Source organism: Ambystoma mexicanum, chromosome 3p (genome assembly GCF_040938575.1).
Source record: "Ambystoma mexicanum isolate Mex_15411 chromosome 3p, UKY_AmexF1_1, whole genome shotgun sequence".
NCBI lineage: Eukaryota > Metazoa > Chordata > Amphibia > Caudata > Ambystomatidae > Ambystoma > Ambystoma mexicanum.
The window spans coordinates 377,656,155-377,674,357 of NC_090925.1; the positions used below are offsets into that span (position 1 = coordinate 377,656,155).

At 47.7% G+C, this 18,203-nt stretch overlaps 1 long non-coding RNA gene across 6 annotated transcripts in view; it reads left to right on the forward strand.

Annotated features, from left to right (window-relative positions):
* The window catches only part of LOC138580471 (uncharacterized), a 940,189-nt gene that overhangs the window by 145,063 nt on the left and 776,923 nt on the right, over positions 1 to 18,203 (forward strand). For 4 of the 6 annotated variants that reach the window (XR_011304271.1, XR_011304266.1, XR_011304268.1 and 1 more), the window contains exon 3: positions 9,018 to 9,201. The exons of the other annotated variants lie outside the window; for them this stretch is intronic. This is a non-coding gene — a long non-coding RNA (uncharacterized lncRNA). The remainder of the gene's footprint in view (positions 1 to 9,017; positions 9,202 to 18,203) is intronic. 6 annotated transcript variants of the gene reach the window in all.

Here is an 18,203-nt window from a genome sequence, read left to right on the forward strand (position 1 = left end):
CAGGCCTCCAGGCCTCCTGTAGGACCCCCGTCGACGAGGCTCTCGTCGACGCCATTGTCGACGGGACGGAGGATGCCCCTTGCGCTAGTGGCGGGAAGGCGGCTGGTGACTGGATCGCCGTCGACGACGCAGGCTTCGCAGGTGGTTTTGGCGGTCCCCGCCTTCTCCACACTGTGCCCGCTTTTACTCGACTCTCGACTCGTGGTCGATCTGTGATGATCGCCAGAGGAGGATTTCCTTTCCTTCTCATGCTTTTTTGATGAGGATGATTTCTTTGACGAGGAGTCTGTAGTGGAGTGAGTTCCAGACGACTCTTTTTCCGACGGTCTAGATTTCTTCGCAGGTGGTTCCGACGAGGCCGCGCGGCGTGATGTTTTCGCCGACTGTGTGGAGCCTACCTCCGAGGGGGGGTATGCCCCCGCACCCTCATTCAGCCATGCCACCAGGCGTCGGTTCCGGTCTTTGAGGGTTTTTTGAGAAAAACCCTTGCATATGTCGCAGGCATCCGCCGAATGGTGAGGGTGGAGGCAATATATACAATCCATATGTCCGTCCCCCTCGTAAACCTTTTTCAAGCCGCACGTCGCGCATGGACGGAACAGAGCTTTTCCTGATACAGAGGACATATCGTACTCGAAATCCAATAAGGCAACCTAGTACAAAATAGTAAGACAACACGAGGAGATCCCACTACTTTGGAGATGGTTGAAATCTGAAGGGGAACCGCGGGGGCGGGCCTCTTATACTGGGACGGCCTGCGGAGCATGTGTAGGCGGGTCCTAAAAGGACGAGGATAGGACACAAAAGTGTCGGAAGTTTTCCCATAGGAAAAGGCTATATATGTGTACCGAGGGGGTCCCAGTCTGACGACGGGGAATATTCTAAGCATGTGAATCCATGAAAGATCCAATACAGGAGAATCTCATGAACCCATTCAAGAAGTGTTTTGGGTTTGCAAAGAATCAATTCCGGAACACCTTTCGGACCAAAGTATGGAAGAGGATCTTGAACTGTAACAAGTGAAATACTTTATTCTTAACGATAGGTCTGGGTGGACACCTGGCAGTGGTTTGGGTCAGTTTTGAAAAAGTGAGGAATGAACTCAGTGTTGTGGCTATGCAAGTATTAAGAGCAGGCCGAATCATTTCTCCCACTTCAATGAGGAAGAAACATTTACTGTTGGCCCACAATAGTCGCATGGCGATTTCCAGAACTAAAGGAATTCTACATGCAGACTATTGGTGGCCTGGTCTAGACTCCAATGTAGAAGACATGGTAAAACATTGCAGCGCTTATGCTTCTTCTCACAAGGTACTTGGAACACATGATTCAGCCACTTAAACACATGGAACTCCCAAATTTCCTTGGGAATAAATCTCCACATTCTGGAACGTTACCATCTAGTGAAGGGAGAAAAAAATGTCATAGTAATGACGGACATATACTCCAAGTGGGTTGAGGTGCGGGCTCTATAAGAGGCTGATTCCAAGGCTGTGATAAAATTCATGGAGAGTGGGCATACCTAAAAATATCCACACAGATAATGGAGTACAATTCACTTCAAGACTGATGAAAATATTCCTGGAAAATATGGGAGATGAACACCACTACTCCTATGTCCCATCTCCTTTCCTCCATACGTGAGACATTCTGTCCTTTGGGACGGGACCGGAGCACTTTTTTCCAAAAACATCAAACTATCCCCACCATCCTGAGCTCCGCCCTGCGCATTGCCCTTCAGTCCTTTTTTTCCGCGCGGTCAGGGCTGGGCGCACTTGCATCACCAGGGAAGATTTTTCTTCCCGTTGTCCTTCTCTCCTGCTGCGGTTCTGCGGTCGCTTAGTTCTCCGCCTATGCCGGAGCATCTGGGATTTGTGTTTTGTTCTCGACGCTGGATCATCTCCAGGTCTTCGATCTATGAACGCTGCAGGACAGGCAGTTTCATATAAATTATTTGGAACTCCTGGCAGTATTTCTGGTGCTGAAAGCTTTCCAACCGTCCATCACGAACCGGGTGGTCCGCATCCCTACGGACAACTCTGTGTCGATGTTTTATATCAACAAGCAGGGTGGTACCAAATCACTACCTTTTGTGGACCTTGCCATTCAGATTTGGGAATGGGCCATCCAGCACGCATTTGGCTATTGGCGGTAAACATTCCGGGGCAATTCAGTGTGACTGCAGGCTCACTCAGCTGACAAACGGCGACCAGCTACAAGTGGGAAATGAACACGGAGGTCCTCTCCCCCATTTTGCACCAATGGGGCACTCCAGAAGTGGACCTCTTTGCGACTTCTACAAACAGGAAACTTCCTCTTTATGCATCCAAGAACGGTCTTGGGGCCTCCTCTCTAGGGGACGTTGTCGAAATTCTGTGGCACAACATGAAGGCTTATGCCTTCCCGCCTCTTATTCTGATTCATTCGTCACTTTGTAAGCTCAGGTTTACTACGAATTGCATCTCCTGTTCATAGCTCCTTGGTGGCCAGCCAGATTCTGGTTCTCCGAACTTCAGCATCTGTCGATGTGTTCTCTGATCAGACTGCCGTTGTTTCCCAACCTGCTTCACCAGTGCGATCAGCAGATGTGGCACCCCTCCCCGCAATCATTCATCTTGGCGGCCTGGTGCCTGAATTCAAAACCTTGGTGCAGTTTAACTTGTCCAAGGACAATATGCGCATTATACAAGTGGCCAGGAACCCCTCTACGATGTCTCGGTATAGGAGAAAGTGGCTCCGGTTTTGCCACTGGTGTTTAGCTAAGCAGCTGGACCCCAAACAGGCTACAATTGACACTGTTCTCTCGTTCATATCTCATCTGGCAACTTCACGCATTCATGTTTTGTCTTGTAGGTCCTACTTGTCGGCTATTGCTGCCTACCTGTCCAGTGACAACTGTTCCATTTCTTTATCAAACCCAGTCATTAAGAGGCTTTTTTGAAGGTCTATTGTATCTTTTTCTACCTGTACGCAATCCTCATCCAAAATGGGATTTGAATGTGGTCCTTAACGCCTTATGCCATAAACCATTTGAACCCATGGCTACGGCAGATCTAAATCACCTTTCATGGAAGGTTGCATTTCTGATTGCAGTAACTTCAGCAAGGCAAGTAAGCGAGCTTCAAGCTTTGTCTGTGGAACATCCGTTCCTCACCTTCCACAAGGACAAGGTTGTGCTCTGCACTCATCCTTCTTTCCTTCTTAAAGTAGTGACGGATTTTCATTTAATTCCATCTATATCATTACCTGTCTTTTTTCCGAACCCGGCCTCAGATGCTGAGAGAGTATTACACAATTTAGACGTCGGACGAGCTCTGTCTATCTGGACAGAACAACTGAACTCTTGGGCTCCTCCCAACTCTTTGTAACGTTCGGAGACCCGAAAGGGAAACCCGCTTCAAAAGCTATCATCTCCCGATGGATTGCCTCCTTTATCTCAGAGGTGTATTCCATTCAGGGCCTGCAACCTCCAAAGGGCATTCATGCCCATCTTGTACGTGGCAAAGCGGCTGTTGTTGCCTTCCAAAAATAAGTTCCCTGGGAAACCATTGCCAAAGCGGTCACGTGGGCCTCCCCATCAGCTTTTTGTAAGCATTACTGCTTGGACCTGAGCTCCAGGGCCGATGCTCAATTTGGACAGGATGTTCTTAAAAACCTTTTTCAGTAAGAGTTTCCATCCACCCGTACTGCCTGTGAGGAGTGCTTGGGAATCTCCCACAAGTGTGGAGGAAAGGGGACGGGACGTAGGAGTATAACAAAGTTACTCACCGTAGTGACTACCTTTCTCCTAGTCCATAGTTCCCTTTCCTCCATACGCCCGCCGGCCATCCCCTCTAATAAGTATCCTCTATTATTGCTAAAATGGTTGCAGACTTGGCAATATAAAAGGACTGAAGGGCGATGCGAGGGGTGGAGCTCAGGAGTGTGGGGTTACGGCCGTGTGCGGTACCCCACGTAAAAAGAGAAGGGCAAACATTTTCAATTTTTTATGCTTTTAGGAAAAAAGTGCTACGGTCCCGTCCTGAACGACGGAATGTCCACAAGTATGGAGGAAAGGGGACTATGGACTAGGAGTAAGGTAGTCACTACAGTGAGTAACATTTTTAAAATCTTTCATCCAGCTACCAATGGTACAGTGGAGAGGTTTAACTGAACGTTGATGCAAAATCTTTCTATGTCCATTCAATCTGGCAGAGACTGGGGAAAATGATATTGAGAAACTTGTATTAACATATAGACTCACACCTCACGCTACCACTGGTCTAATACCGCTTGAGATTTTGGGGCAAAGGAAAGCAGCCTCATATGTTTGCCCCTCATGGTTGAGGAGAATGACATTGAGTGGAATGAAGAGGTTCTAAAAGAAAGGATCAGAAATAAAAATTAAGCAGCAAAATGTGTTTATGATAAACAATTCAATAGAAGGTTGGCAAGAGTAGAAAAAGGGGACAAAGTATGGGTCCACCGTCCAGTGGGGGTACTCCAAGGTTGAAGTAAGTTCAGTGGTTCCTTTGTAAGGTGGACAAAGTGTTAAATGATGCAGTAATATTAAATTATGGTAGATCATGGAATAAAAGCACGATTGCTGTGCAATGACAACACCAACTCTTTACTATGGATATACGAAGGGAGCTGTGTTATATACTTTATTATTTATTTATTTGTATGGGTTATACATAACCTTTACAAAACGATTCAGTATACAAAAAAACAAAGCTTAACATAAGAGAATTCATCATTTAATTCTAAAAACAGTATAAATAACAATTGATATGAAAAACAAAAATAAAGAGTGTTATATACTTTGAATTATCACGTATCTTGTGTTCACTTTTCATGATCAATCTTTGCATTAATGCCTTATATGATAGCAGTTGGATCCATGTTATTAGAGACATGTATATTCATCAGCAACTGTAATAAACCTGTTATGGTTACCAAAGCCTTATTAGGAGACAATCACTTTTGGTAACCACAGTAACCAAACATGTTAGGATTCCCCTGTAACAGCTTTCAATAACATGTTCTGCTCACAAGTATCTATTTGAATGTGCTTTTGTTGTTGCCATTCGAGTCACAAATCCTAATAAACCTGTTGCATAATCTCCTTGGAAACATCTGCAAGGTTCCACAACAATATCTTATATATATATATATATATGTAATCTCAATCCCTGCTGTCAAGGAAAATCACTGACTGGAGGGGGCCTCTTGATGAATGGAAATTGGAAATAAATACCAGAAAATGTACCCGTTATCATGGCAGTCCATCACTTGAGGGGCCAGCTAGCTCTGTGCCAGTTGTCTTCTGGAAAGTGAGCCCGAATTGGAAGGCATGAGGTGGGTGAGGGATCTCTGCGCCAATTTCACAGGATCTACTTCTTAGCTGTGGATTAATAGAAAGCATGGATTTTTGAGGAGTAATGAAAGTGTGAACTGAATAACAAAATGGACATCTACCCTAGCAGATAAGGCTCAGTGAGATAAAACAACCCGCCAAGACCCCAGACAAGCAGCTTAGCCGGAACCCAAACCCAGACTTAAATATGAGAACTCGTAGTAGTTGACTGAAAAATTGAGATTGGCATTTAGGAATACTCTTTCTTTCGTAGATTAGACCCAAAAGCTTGCCAATACAAATAATACAAATCAAACCGTGCAAGTCTTTGTTGACGAGTACAAAGAATAGGATCACTTCAGCAGGGTGGACGTTTTCACTCGGCAATAGCCATTTGCTAGTGATATTTGACTACTGGCGAGTAAGAAATGGCGTGTTGTGTATCTGTATAGAATTGAGGTGGCAAGCAACTTGTTTATGGCTGGCTAGTAGCGTGCAACTTGAAATTGTTCAATCTGCTTCTAAAGACTCCCACCTTTTTGGTTTATCCGGAGAAAGTATGTTTGACTTGTCAAACACCTTAAATGAGTGTCTAATTTGGGTTCACAATCAGAACGCAGGTTAGGTCTTTTGAGAGTGCATCTTCTCAATAGAGTTGGTAGACATGAGATTGGTTTAGTAGAATACATTTTATTTTTCATAGCTAATCTGGGAAATTATCATGGCAACATGCCAAGCACAAGTCGGGGTTCGAAATGGAGATTCAGCTAAAACTAGCTCCTGGGTGTCGGGCATCAACCCAGTAGCCATGAGCTACTGCAGAGGAGCCAGGAGCTACCAGAGTTGCCCCTTTAACTTTGTGTCTATTTTGTATGAACCATTGTGTATTCTTCTTTTTTTTATGAACACTCTCAAATACTCAAAAGCCAATGCCACGTGTACATGTTTGGAAGGCACCAGTTGGCCCTAGGAGTCAAATGTAGCTCCTGGTAGCTGTTTGTTTAAAGCTAGCCAGCCTCTACTCTGCCAGAAGCTAAATAGTTCCCAGCTCCCCTAGCTCACCCTCAATTTCGAACCCTGCAACCACAGTACTAATTTCTCCGTCCTCCGTCGAAAGACCACAAATGACTGCAGTGCGCACATTGAGGCTAAAAAGTGGCCTCTGTGATTTATTTGAGCTGCTATTGATGTTTAAAGTGACTTTAGACTTTTTTTTATCCCCCCCCCAAAAACTCAACCAACCCCCAGCACAGACCATACCCATTGTCAAGCATCCATGGCAGTCCCATGTGGTTTTGCCAAATATCTTGTGGACATTTTCTATTTCCATTCTGCCTATATGATGCTATTGCGCCAGACACTGTTCCAACCCAAAATTGTTTTGGATTGATAAAACTGGAAACCCCATGGCTGCCACCTATATGCATCCTCACAATTTGCCGACTTCCCTTAATATGCTCTATGGACCAAGTGTCACCCACATACCTCCTGCCTGCTCTTCCTAATCCCATGCCCATCTTGCAGGACCATTGCATTGATGCAGTCACACTGCAGACTAAACCACCCACTTTAAACTAACTCAGTCTTATATCCATCAAAACCCCCCGGAAGCAGCATGTGCACTCCCGGCCCAAGGCCAACTCTCCAAGAGCTGTTTTTAAGAAACACTTGCCACTTAAAATGCCCAATAACATAATTTGTAGAGTTTGCTGGTGAATTCTAAATGGCAAGGAAAAGGCAGAAGGCGGAAAAAGTTGGAAAGATGAAGTGGCATAGGGGTGTATCCTCAAACAGAATAAAACAATCCCCAGGTGAAATCTCACTTAATGGGCGCCTGAACGAGAGATCAAGGAGTGGTGAGTTACCAAAATGACAAGGTGACCAGTTGAATGAAGGAATAGATTTGGACAGGAAGGCAAACGCGGGACAAAATTGAGTAGAAGGAATGCTATGTGGTGAAAAATGGCGTATAGGGAAAAGAAACAAAGCCCAGTTTAGAGTGTTTTTCCAGATCCCTCCCTTGCCCATGTAGGTGTTATTGATTTATGCTTTGTTCAAGAATGAGTATACTGTTTATGCCACCAGACCATCGGCCAGAAATGCTTGGATAAAAGTGTGGCATGCTCTGAGCATTTGCTGCATTGCTGCTCTGCGATAGTTAACCACCATCTTCCCAGCTGGCTTTGTAAAGCTGAAAGACCATCTTTCAGGCAACTATTACTATTGGCATGCTGTATAAACACTAGCTTCACAGTTCTTTAATTGCCATTTCTGAGCCAAAACCTTAGACCCAGGGAGGTGTACAGAGGTTGCTAACAGAATGACCTTTACATATCTTTTGTTCCTGCATGGTATGAAAAAAAACAGATGTGTGGGTAAGGGGGAAGTAGTACCACAATGAGAGGAGCCTAAAGAGATCACTGGGTTAACCCTTGAGGCCAGGTATTTGCTTGTATGCTTGTGCCCTAGACTCCATGACTAAGATGGGTCTGGAGTCACTACCTTAACCCTAAATCTGAGATTTCAAAACTATGATGGTTCTTTCTGTCGTCGTCAGCCCTATTCCTGTTGGTTCTACTCCCTACATCCCCTCTGCCTGGCGTAGAAAGAGGTCTTCTACAGGTTAAATAAATCCCATAATAAGCCTGTTTTATTTTGTTTGGAACATCGTCGCATATTTTTGTGATGGATATTAAGAGAACATTAGGGGCACTGATATTTGAAGATTCCAATTTCTCTTGCTGTCGATGGCAAGGGTTTAGCATATTCTTATATACCTGTGTCCATTTTGGGTGGTGCATGTTCCATTCCTGTACTGTTTTTATCATGAGTCAACTTAATTGGTCCAATAAAAGAGCTTGTGTGATTTTTGGAATGGGCATCCGAGAGCAGCAGCAGCTTAGGAGCATGGTTTCCGCCACCTCCTGAACATCTAGACCAAAAGATAAATTGCTGAATTAGTGGAGATGGTGGGAAACCCCCTCGCCCACACACAACCCTCCCACCCCATGCCACCCCACTCGGCTAGGAGGTTGAGAGACACCGTGGAGGATTACATTAGAAGGTCCAACATTGGAATAACTGTCTTCACAGAGGATTTGGAAAAGGGAAGACGAATTGAATTCTTAAAGAAAGTCTTGCCACGACTTCTGGATTTTCATCCTGGTAATATTTTGGAAATTGAGCGAGCTCTTGGAAGCCTTGGCTCGAAAACCACCCCCTAGTAAAGCTGCAAGAGCACTTCTAGTAAGGATTATACCGTTCCCAGTAGAGAACCCTAGGGAGTAGTTGAGCAAAGGAAGTGGTTTAATGAGGTGTAACAAAGAGCCAGGGAGATGTAAATACAATACTACTTATTCTATCTGCTATTTTGAAATTGGTGATACATGGAGATTATGACAAAGTCAAAGCATAAAGTTTCATTGTCACATGAGGTGGTTCATTTTGGTTTTTTGATTATTTTATTTTATTAATTTGTTATGGTTAAATTGTGTTATTAGTTCATTATTTTGTATTTGTGTATAATCCCAGGTTTAATTCTATCTTTGTTGAGTGGAGTGGTCCTTTTCTCCACCTTGTTAAAGGGAATGTACAATTATCATTAATTGAGACAGCATGGCTCTGGTTTGTAAAAGCGGTTCCTTTTTTTCCCCCTTTTTTGTTTTTGTTTTAAATAAAGCTTCATTAGAAACTAGTCCTCTGCATTCTCTGTATGGAACAACACACTGATGTTAGCGAAAGTAGGTGGAAGAGGGGCACAGCCACATGCACTGTCCGGTTTCTACATAACACTTTGGATGGAATCTCATTGTAACTGCATTAGCGTTCACTGCTCTTATGGATAAAAACACGTCAGACTGAAGGTAAGTATATAATTTCTTTCACTTTTAAATTTGTTTTATTAGTTTTTGCTGAAACATAGAATAAAGCATTTACAGCACTGTCACATGCAGTGTCTGCAATATGCTCATCAGAACATCACACAAACTGTTGAGGCTTGGCTAGTACAATAAACCATATACTTCAGGGTTGCACCTACATGGATTTTATACCCCAGCCCTGGTAAACTTAACTTTGAATAATGATGCGGTTGATCAATTTAATAATCTGCTTGACGCAACTGTAGACGGTATTGGAAAAAGGACTTGAATGTGTTTGTGCAGTTGCTTTGATTATACCTAAAATATAATGTGTGGCTGTTAATACCTTATTAGTATGTTGGTAGCAAGTAAAGGGGTAATTAAGCTAAGATTAAACATAGAGAAGGATGGCATGTTGATAACCATGGAAGAGGCAAATTAACGTAATCCCTGAAATGTAGTAAGTTGGTGTTAGCTAGTCTGAGAAAAGAAGTGCAGGCATTGTTGTGATAGGTGATGTGTTCCTGTGCCTGTGCTTCTCAACCATCCTCCTACTATTCTGCAATAAAGCAGATCCTGTTTTGTGATCTTCAGACAAGACTACTTCATTATGTAGGTTGTATAACCTATTGGAAGGGAACACTGGTTGAGGAGGAAGAGATGGTGGGGGGGGGGGTATTTTGTTAGGGAAGAGGTGAGGAAGGGGAGTATTTAAACTCTTCTGTCAAAGTAATTGAAATATATTTGACTTGTACCTTTTCAAAGAATAGTCTTGTATTTTATACTGGATGGGTTGCTAAAATAAGGATTGATCAGATTGTGTTTCATGCTGAAAAGGGGGAGTTGATTTTAAGAGTGATGACTACCTGACGGGACCGGGCTAAGCTCTAAATAAATTCAAGTTTGGTCTTGCTTGGGGTTCTCAGTGACTGTGCACATACCAGGCCTCCTGGGGACGGGGCAGAATATGGTGAAACGCTTGGTAAATGGGGCTTGCAAGTTGGAGTCTGCTGTGTTATCCAAGATAACATTGGGGCAGTGTTATCTAGTTAATTATTTATCTTTTTCCTTTCCCCTTTCTCTCTCACATCTCTCGTAAGTGATTATGTGGAGCAGTAAAGACCACCTCTCGGTAACGTTATTTCAGTTATGCTGTTGGATTGACAACTGTCCTTCTACCAGCTTCCTTTTTTTCAATCCGTCATTCATCATGGTACACGGAGCAAAGGGAGGCATTGAGCAAACCTCTACCTGGAATACTAGAATGGTTTTATGAGTGTGTGAAGGTCAAAATGAAATTAAATGTAGAAAATGGGGGTGTCATGGTATTAGTTTTATGACGGTACGATAATCTTCTTGCCAAATGACGGTATATCATGGTTATCGCGGTATAGCAGGTGGAGTTAACTAATCTTAACAAATATTTTCTAAAAGGTCATAAATTGACAGATTTATCATCACAAACAAAACCAGGCACCCAGGGCCAGAATTGGGCTTTTCAACATACTTTCCACTGAAATGCCTTGCTTCCACCAAACACAAACACACGTGTGGATAGGAGGAGGGGGGGGGAGCCCTGCTGCAACTGGCAAAGCAAACTGAATAGCTTTTCTTAAGTGGTCATTTAGGCTTTATGCTCCCCCACTGGCTACTGGTGAAGATGAACATGTTGCCATCTTGATAACCTGCATGCCACCAATCAATGGAGGCTGATGGTAATATACGCTTGTGCGCATATACACACACAGACACAGACACAGACGCACTCTTTACGTTACAGCCTTTAGTTTACTTGCGGGCCAAAAGGTGTTCAGTACTCACGGACATGTTACCCTTTGGTATGGCAGCAGGGAATACCCACAGAGATGAGTGAATTTCGCAGTGTGACTTATTATATGTAAATTCAATGATAGAACCAGGGAAATCCCCCATTGCCATATGTTTAGAGAACATTATCCATTATAAATATATAAACCCCAAAGCCGCCAACCCAAAGTAAACCCTTTTCCTTCTTGGCACTGTATCTATTCTTCCTATTGCTAACATATTGATTTTGTGTCAGGCACGTGTGGTTTATGGAATGGCATTAAAAACTGCTCCAACTGAAACTACTTGGCAGACGGCACATCCAACAGTGCAAGACCAAGACTGCGCAGCACTTGCTTACTGCAGCCTTTCCAAATCAGATTGAAAAGCACACTTTACGGTATGAACGGTATAACAGTATAAACAATGTGACAGTTATTATTGTTCAATTAAGTGGTTCACGGTATCTTTAACGGTATACCGTTATACCGTTACATCCCTAGTAGAAAATGTGGGAAATTTAGCATTGTCTGAAAATAGCTATGTTTGCAGTGGCAGGTTATAGATCCACAGCTGGCACAATTTACAAGATGTGTCCTTGTGTGTCTCCCTCCAAGTCAAGTTTACCTAGATTGGAATACATAAATTGTAACCGAAATGTCACTGTGGAAATATGAAACGTTATGATTTGGTAATTTGTATACAGCCTGAAGTTTGTCTCCTGGGATGTTGAAGGGGTCAACCCAATGAAGAGAAAAACACTGACACTTAATAATATGATGGGAGCTGATATTATTTTTCTATGCAAGAAATGTACCTCCTAGACCAAGACAGGGCATATATACGAAATAGAATTAGAATTTATAATATGGAGCTGTTTTTTCCTTTAAGTTAAGAGGGGCAACTAGGGCTGGGTGATATGGACCAAAAGTCATATCCCAATATTTTTGGGCTGAATGGCCATATACAATATATATACGGATATTGTTTGTGGGTCAAATGCTCAGTTGTAAACTGCCAACTACATGTGATATGTAGCAAACACCTTTATTTATAAGACATTGATCTAAATAAAATGCAAGTAGAGGGTTCCTCTTCCTGTTTGAGAATACACACAGCTTTGTAAATATCAAAATGTAAATAAAAAAATTGTAGTATATAGGATAGTGTGTGTGTGTGTGTGTGTGTGTATATATATATATATATATATCGATGTTAACTATATTGTGTCAAACTATATCCATTTTGAAAATATAGTGCTATATCTCCAAAACTCGATATATCGCCCAGCCCTAGGGACAACCATATTATTCAGGGGGAAGAAAGTAGTGGATATGTAGCAACAACCGTCATACATGAGGGTACACCACTTATCCTCGTGGTTATTTATGCCCCAAAGACGGACCAAGGCAATTTTTATTTGAAGATGTAGGAAACATTAGATGCTTTACAAGGAGATGTAATTCTCTTAGGAAGTGACTTTAACCTTACCATGGACAGCTAATTGATAGATCACCAGGTAGCCCATGCCAGGATGAAGGCAGGGCCTTACAGGAGTTGGGGGCCATGGTGGAAATATGTTATTCTCCAGCATGGGGTCTGGCATGGATTCACATGCTCATGAATATTCCCCGTCGTCAGGCCGGGAATCCTTGCTATAGAAAAAAAAATCAGTATCAGTTTCGTTTCTGATCTGTCTTTCTTAGTAGTAACCAATCACTGGTCTCTGGGTCATACTGCCCCCAGCCAATGACTGCCCTCTCCCTAAGCCCCGCCTCTGGCAGCCATCCTCAAATTTTTACCGCATATTCAAGTGTTGGGAGTCCTCGTGCTGTAGCTCACGAGCATTTGCTGCGTTGTCGCGCTTTTTTCAGGAGATTTTTCTAATTTTTTGGTTAAATAGAGCCTCAAGCACCACCGTTTTTACATCTGATCAACGGGGATCCGTTTCCGAGTTTTCTACGCCCCGCAAGGGTGAAGATTTCGTCGAGTTACGCTTTTGGAGGATTCCAGAAGTTCCGAGGCCTACCCCGGACATGGCCCAGGAGAAAGGAAGCTTGACGCCCGAGAAGCTGTTCAGGACCTGCCCTGGATGCCAGCTTCAGAATGTTTTCAAGGAGGACGAGCATTTGTTATGCCTCTACTGTCTTCATGAGGACAAGACGCACACGGAGAAGGACTGCGCGTTTTGTGGGAACATGTCGGAGCGGACCATAAAGGATCGCCACCTCCGTCTCGCCAACTGGCTGGAAGGGAAGAGCCTGTCGGGCGAGAAGAAGAAAAAGAAGTCAGAGCGGTCTTCTAAGTCCTGTGAGGGCGCCCCGGCGACGGGGGCCCAACAAAAGGCTAAGCACCGTGAGTCTGCGGGCACCGGGAGCGCCGAACGGTCGGGCTCCTTGGCTGCCAGGCAGGGCGTATCCTCCCCGGCGCCATCAACCACGAGCCAACGCTCTGGCTCAGGTAAGAGGAAGTCCGAGAACCCGGTGAAGCTTCTGGAGAGGCCCCAGTCGATCTCGAAGATTCCGGCAGAGGGGGAGCGAGGCTCGGACCCTCCCCCCAAGGTGAAGGCCCCAGGCGTCCAGAAGGTGACGATGGCCTTAATTCACCCTGCTAAGACCTCGATTGAGGATGTCGTCTCCGCCCTGGCTCAGCCTGTGGAGGCTTCACCAGTGGAGGCGCCCTCAGGACCCAGAGTCTCCCTGCCACCGCGGAGGGAGTCGTCTTTCAGGCCCATTGAGAAGACCCCCACAAAGTCCTCGTTGGAAAAGGTGGGGGAGGGGCTGGTGGCCATTGTGGATACGGACACGACCTCTGAAGAAGAGCTTATCGAAGTCGTGGAAGAGGCCCAGCCCATCGGGAGGGATCCCGACGAGGGCGACGAAGAGAGCGACGGGGTCGCCGACGATGCTCCTCAAGAGCCCTCGTGCCCGTCGTTTCCGGCGCCGCAGGACACTTCGGCCATTTTGTCAGCGATTCAGTCCTTATGTTCGGAGATAAGGACAAGGTTGCCCCTCCCCCCCCCATGGAGGTACCTGAGCCAGACCTGACGGGGGAACCGGAGCCAGGACCTTCGGAAAGTCCACCGCATAAGAGGAGGAGGACGCTTCCTACGCCACCTCTCCCACCTCTGCGGCCTGCTCTGCCTTCCCCCCGGTCTACTACCCACGGGGATGATACAGGCACGGACACGGCTACGACAGGTACAGATGACGACGGAGGTGACGACGGGACGTGTCCCCGTCGCCCCCTGCTCGGGCGTCCCCTGCCTCGGATTCGGTCGTCTCGGCGGCAGCAAAGAAGAAAGCTGGGGGGGCATCGGCCTCGACATCAACTTCCCCGCCGGACGGCGTGGGCAGGAAGTTGGACACGATGGGACGGCGGATCATCTCATCCGCAGCAACGACTATCAAGGCGGCTAACGCCCTGGCTATCGTAGCCCGCTACGACAGGGAGTTGTGGTTCAAAATCGCCCCTCTGTTGGACTTCCTTCCGGACGCCAAAAGGGCTGAGGCCCTTGAAATCCTACAGATGGGTGAGATTGCTTCGGACCACGCCATCACGGTGGCAACGGACATCGGTGACACCGGTTTCCGTCAGTTGGGCAACAGCGTTTGCTTGAGACGACGAGGATGGCTCAAGGCCACAGATTTCCGCCAGGACGTACAAACCAAGGTTTTGGACATGCCCTTCGACGGGAACAACCTGTTTGGGAAGGCGGTTGAGGAGTCCCTTCAGGCCATCAAGACAGACACAGACTGCCCGGGCACTGGGAGTGCTCATACAACGACGGCCGTCCTTTCGGAGCTCCGGAGGCAGACAAGGTGCCTCCAAGGGATCTGGCAGTGGCTCCTCCACGTACCGCCAAGCGGCAAGAACTTCGTCTCAGGAAGCCTACAGGGGACGCAGCAAGTCAGGTGGTGCCCCTCGTCATAGACAGGGAGGTCAAGGAGGCCTCCAAACAAGATTGAACCGACCGTGGGGTCGGGCCCCCGCCGAAGCACCCCGGTGGGAGGCCGGCTGGCGAGGTTCGTCAGCGTGTGGGAGTCCATCTCCACTGACCGTTGGGTGCTGGACGCCCTGGCCCAAGGGCACGCCCTCGAGTATCAGAAGAAGTGCCCTCGCGTTCCACCCGTGGCCAGGAAGGAAAATCACATCCCTCAACCACTGTTGGAAGTAAGGGCGATGCTCAAGGAGGGTGCCATCAAGCTCGTCCCAAAGAGGCTTCGGGGCTCCGGAGTTTACTCAAGGTACTTCCTTGTAAAAAAGAAGACAGGAGGATGGCGCCCCATCCTGGACCTACGACGACTGAACAAGTACATCAAGGCACATAAGTTCCGTATGGTCACCCTCCAGCACGTGCTGGGACAGCTGGAGGAGGGCGATTTCCTGTCGTCGTTGGACTTGGAGGATGCGTACTTCCACATCCCCATTCTAAAAAGACGCCGAAAGTTCCTCAGGTTCGTGGTCCAAGGGCGGCACTACCAGTTCAAAGCCCTCCCGTTCGGATTGAAGTCGGCACCCAGGGTGTTCACCAAGTGCCTCGCACCGGTGGCGGCGCGGCTGCGCCTACAGGGGATCCACGTCTACCCCTACCTGGACGATTGGCTCATCCGGGCAAGGACAAGGGAGCTCGCCGTGGAGCACACTGCGAAGACCGTCCAGCTGCTCACGGACCTGGGATTCTCCATCAACTTTCCAAAATCCCACCTGGGTCCGTCGCAAGTCGCCCTGTTTCTGGGAGCCAAGCTCGACACAGTGGCGCGGCTGGCCTCGCCGTCGGAGGAAAGGACCAGGACCATTCTGGGCAAGGTGCAGCGTCTGCTGGCCACGGACATGGCCAGGGTAAGATCTATCAAATCCCTCCTCGGGATCATATCCTCCTGCATTTATCTGGTGCGCCTTTGCAGGCTTCGGATGCGCCCCTTACAAGAGTTCCTCGACGCCTGCTGGGTCCAGTCGAGGGGCAGCTTCGAGGACAGGATCCCTCTCAACGAGACGTTCCGTCAGGCGATCCGGTGGTGGGATACCCGCTCCCATCTGTCGGCGGGCACAGACTTTCAGACCCCAGCTCACCAGGTGACGGTGACGACGGACGCCTCCCTGGAAGGTTGGGGAGCACTCTCCGGAGATCTTCACGTGAGAGGCCTTTGGCTCCCGGAGGAGAAGTCTCTCCACATCAACATCTTGGAGCTCCGTGCAGTGTTCTGGGCCCTCGGGTCCTTTCTTCCGTCCATCAAGGGCAAGGTGGTGAGGATCTTCACCGACAACACCACCACGATGTTCTACATCCGGAAGCAGGGCGGAACCAGGTCCCCTGCCCTATCCAGGGAAGCCCAGGACCTGTGGCATTGGGCCATCGCCCAGGGGATGTTTCTGGTGCCTCCTCATCTGACAGGAATAAAAAACACGATCGCCGACTCACTCAGCAGGGAGCTGCGCACGTGCCACGAGTGGGAACTACGCCAGGATCAAGTGGATCGACTCTTCCAACGATGGGGCGAACCCCAAATCGATCTCTTTGCGACGGTGACGAATTCCAAGTGCCGGAGGTACGCCAGCAGGTTCCCCCAGCCGAGGAGCATGGGCGATGCTTTCTCGTTCCCCTGGGACGGCCTATTTCTTTATGCGTTCCCTCCGCTGCCGTTGCTGCTCCGGCTCATCAACCAGCTCAAGTGGTCCCGGTGCAGGATGATCCTTGTCGCACCGGCGTGGCCGAGACAGATCTGGTTCCCGGACCTTCTGGACTTGTCAACGTCCCCACCAGTCAAGCTACCGACGGACGCAGACCTTCTCTCCAGAGAAGGAGGCGCCATTCTTCACCACAACCCGGAGTCGCTGAACTTGCAGGCCTGGCTCCTGCAGCACTAGAGTTTGGAGGGTACGACATCCCGGCCGACTGCAGAGAGGTTCTCTAAAGGCCAGGGCGTCCTCAACTCTGAAGTGCTACGGACATAAATGAAAGAGGTTCTCTGTCTGGTGCCGCGCACAGAAGATGAACCCTCTGCGGATTACGGCCCCTCAAGTACTGCCGTACCTACTGTCGCTGGCCAAAGCTGGACTGGCTCACGCCTCCATCAAAATACATCTGGCTGCAATCTCCCGATATACCAGGACTATGGGACGGGCGTCCTTGTGGTCTCATTGCCTGGTGAAAGAATTCATGAAGGGACTATTCCGATCATTCCCGCCGGTGAAGGCTCCTGCCCCGGCGTGGGAGCTCAATGTGGTGCTGACCAGGCTCATGGGGGAGCCCCATTCGAGCCTATGCATTCGGCGCCTTTGAAGTTCCTGTCATGTCCTGTCACGAGCTTTCCTCGTGGCCATCACCTCCGCACGACGAGAGGGAGAGATCCAGGCCCTATCTTGCAAGCCTCCATACTTGACTTTTCATGACACGAGGGTGGTGCTGAGGACACACCCCTCTTTTATGCCCAAGGTGCCGTCGGACTTCCACCTCAACGAGCCCTTGGTGTTGTCAGTTTTCTTCCCGTCGCCTTCGTCGCCGGCCGAGAGGACTTTGCACTCGCTGGATATAGCTAGAGCGCTGAAGTTCTACGTGGACCGCACAAAGAGTTTTCGGAAGACGTCACAGCTGTTTGTGAACTTTGGGACTGTGAATCAAGGGAAGGCTCTCTCGAAGACTTGCATTTCCAGATGGCTCTCCGGCTGCATCATGTACTGTCACCGGTTGGTAAACCGACCGTCCGAGAGCCCATTCGACCAGAGCGATCGCTGCTACCACGGCGTTCCTGTCTGGTGTGTCCCTGCTGGACATCTGCAGGGCTGCGACGTGGAGGTCGACGCACACCTTCACAAGATTCTACTGCGTCGATCGGGACTCCAGGGAGGAGTCCAGGGTCGGCCAAGCAGTGCTGCGCAACCTGTTCGCCTAAGGTGAGCCTGGTGAGGAGTTAAGAGTTGCTTAATGTTGAGTTGTTGTATTGCTTAATGTTGAGCCTGTTGCCACCTCCCGTGGTTATGCATGTGTGTACTGCTATGTATTCTCTTATTCATGAGCATGTGAATCCATGCCAGACCCCATGCTGGAGAAGGAACAAGTTACTTACCTGTAACTGTTGTTCTCCAGCATGTGTCTGGCATGGATTCACATGCGAACCCTCCCGCCTACCCCTCTGCGGCTCTTCACTTGGTCATACTGCCACTTTACGTGCTACCAAATCTGAGGATGGCTGTCAGAG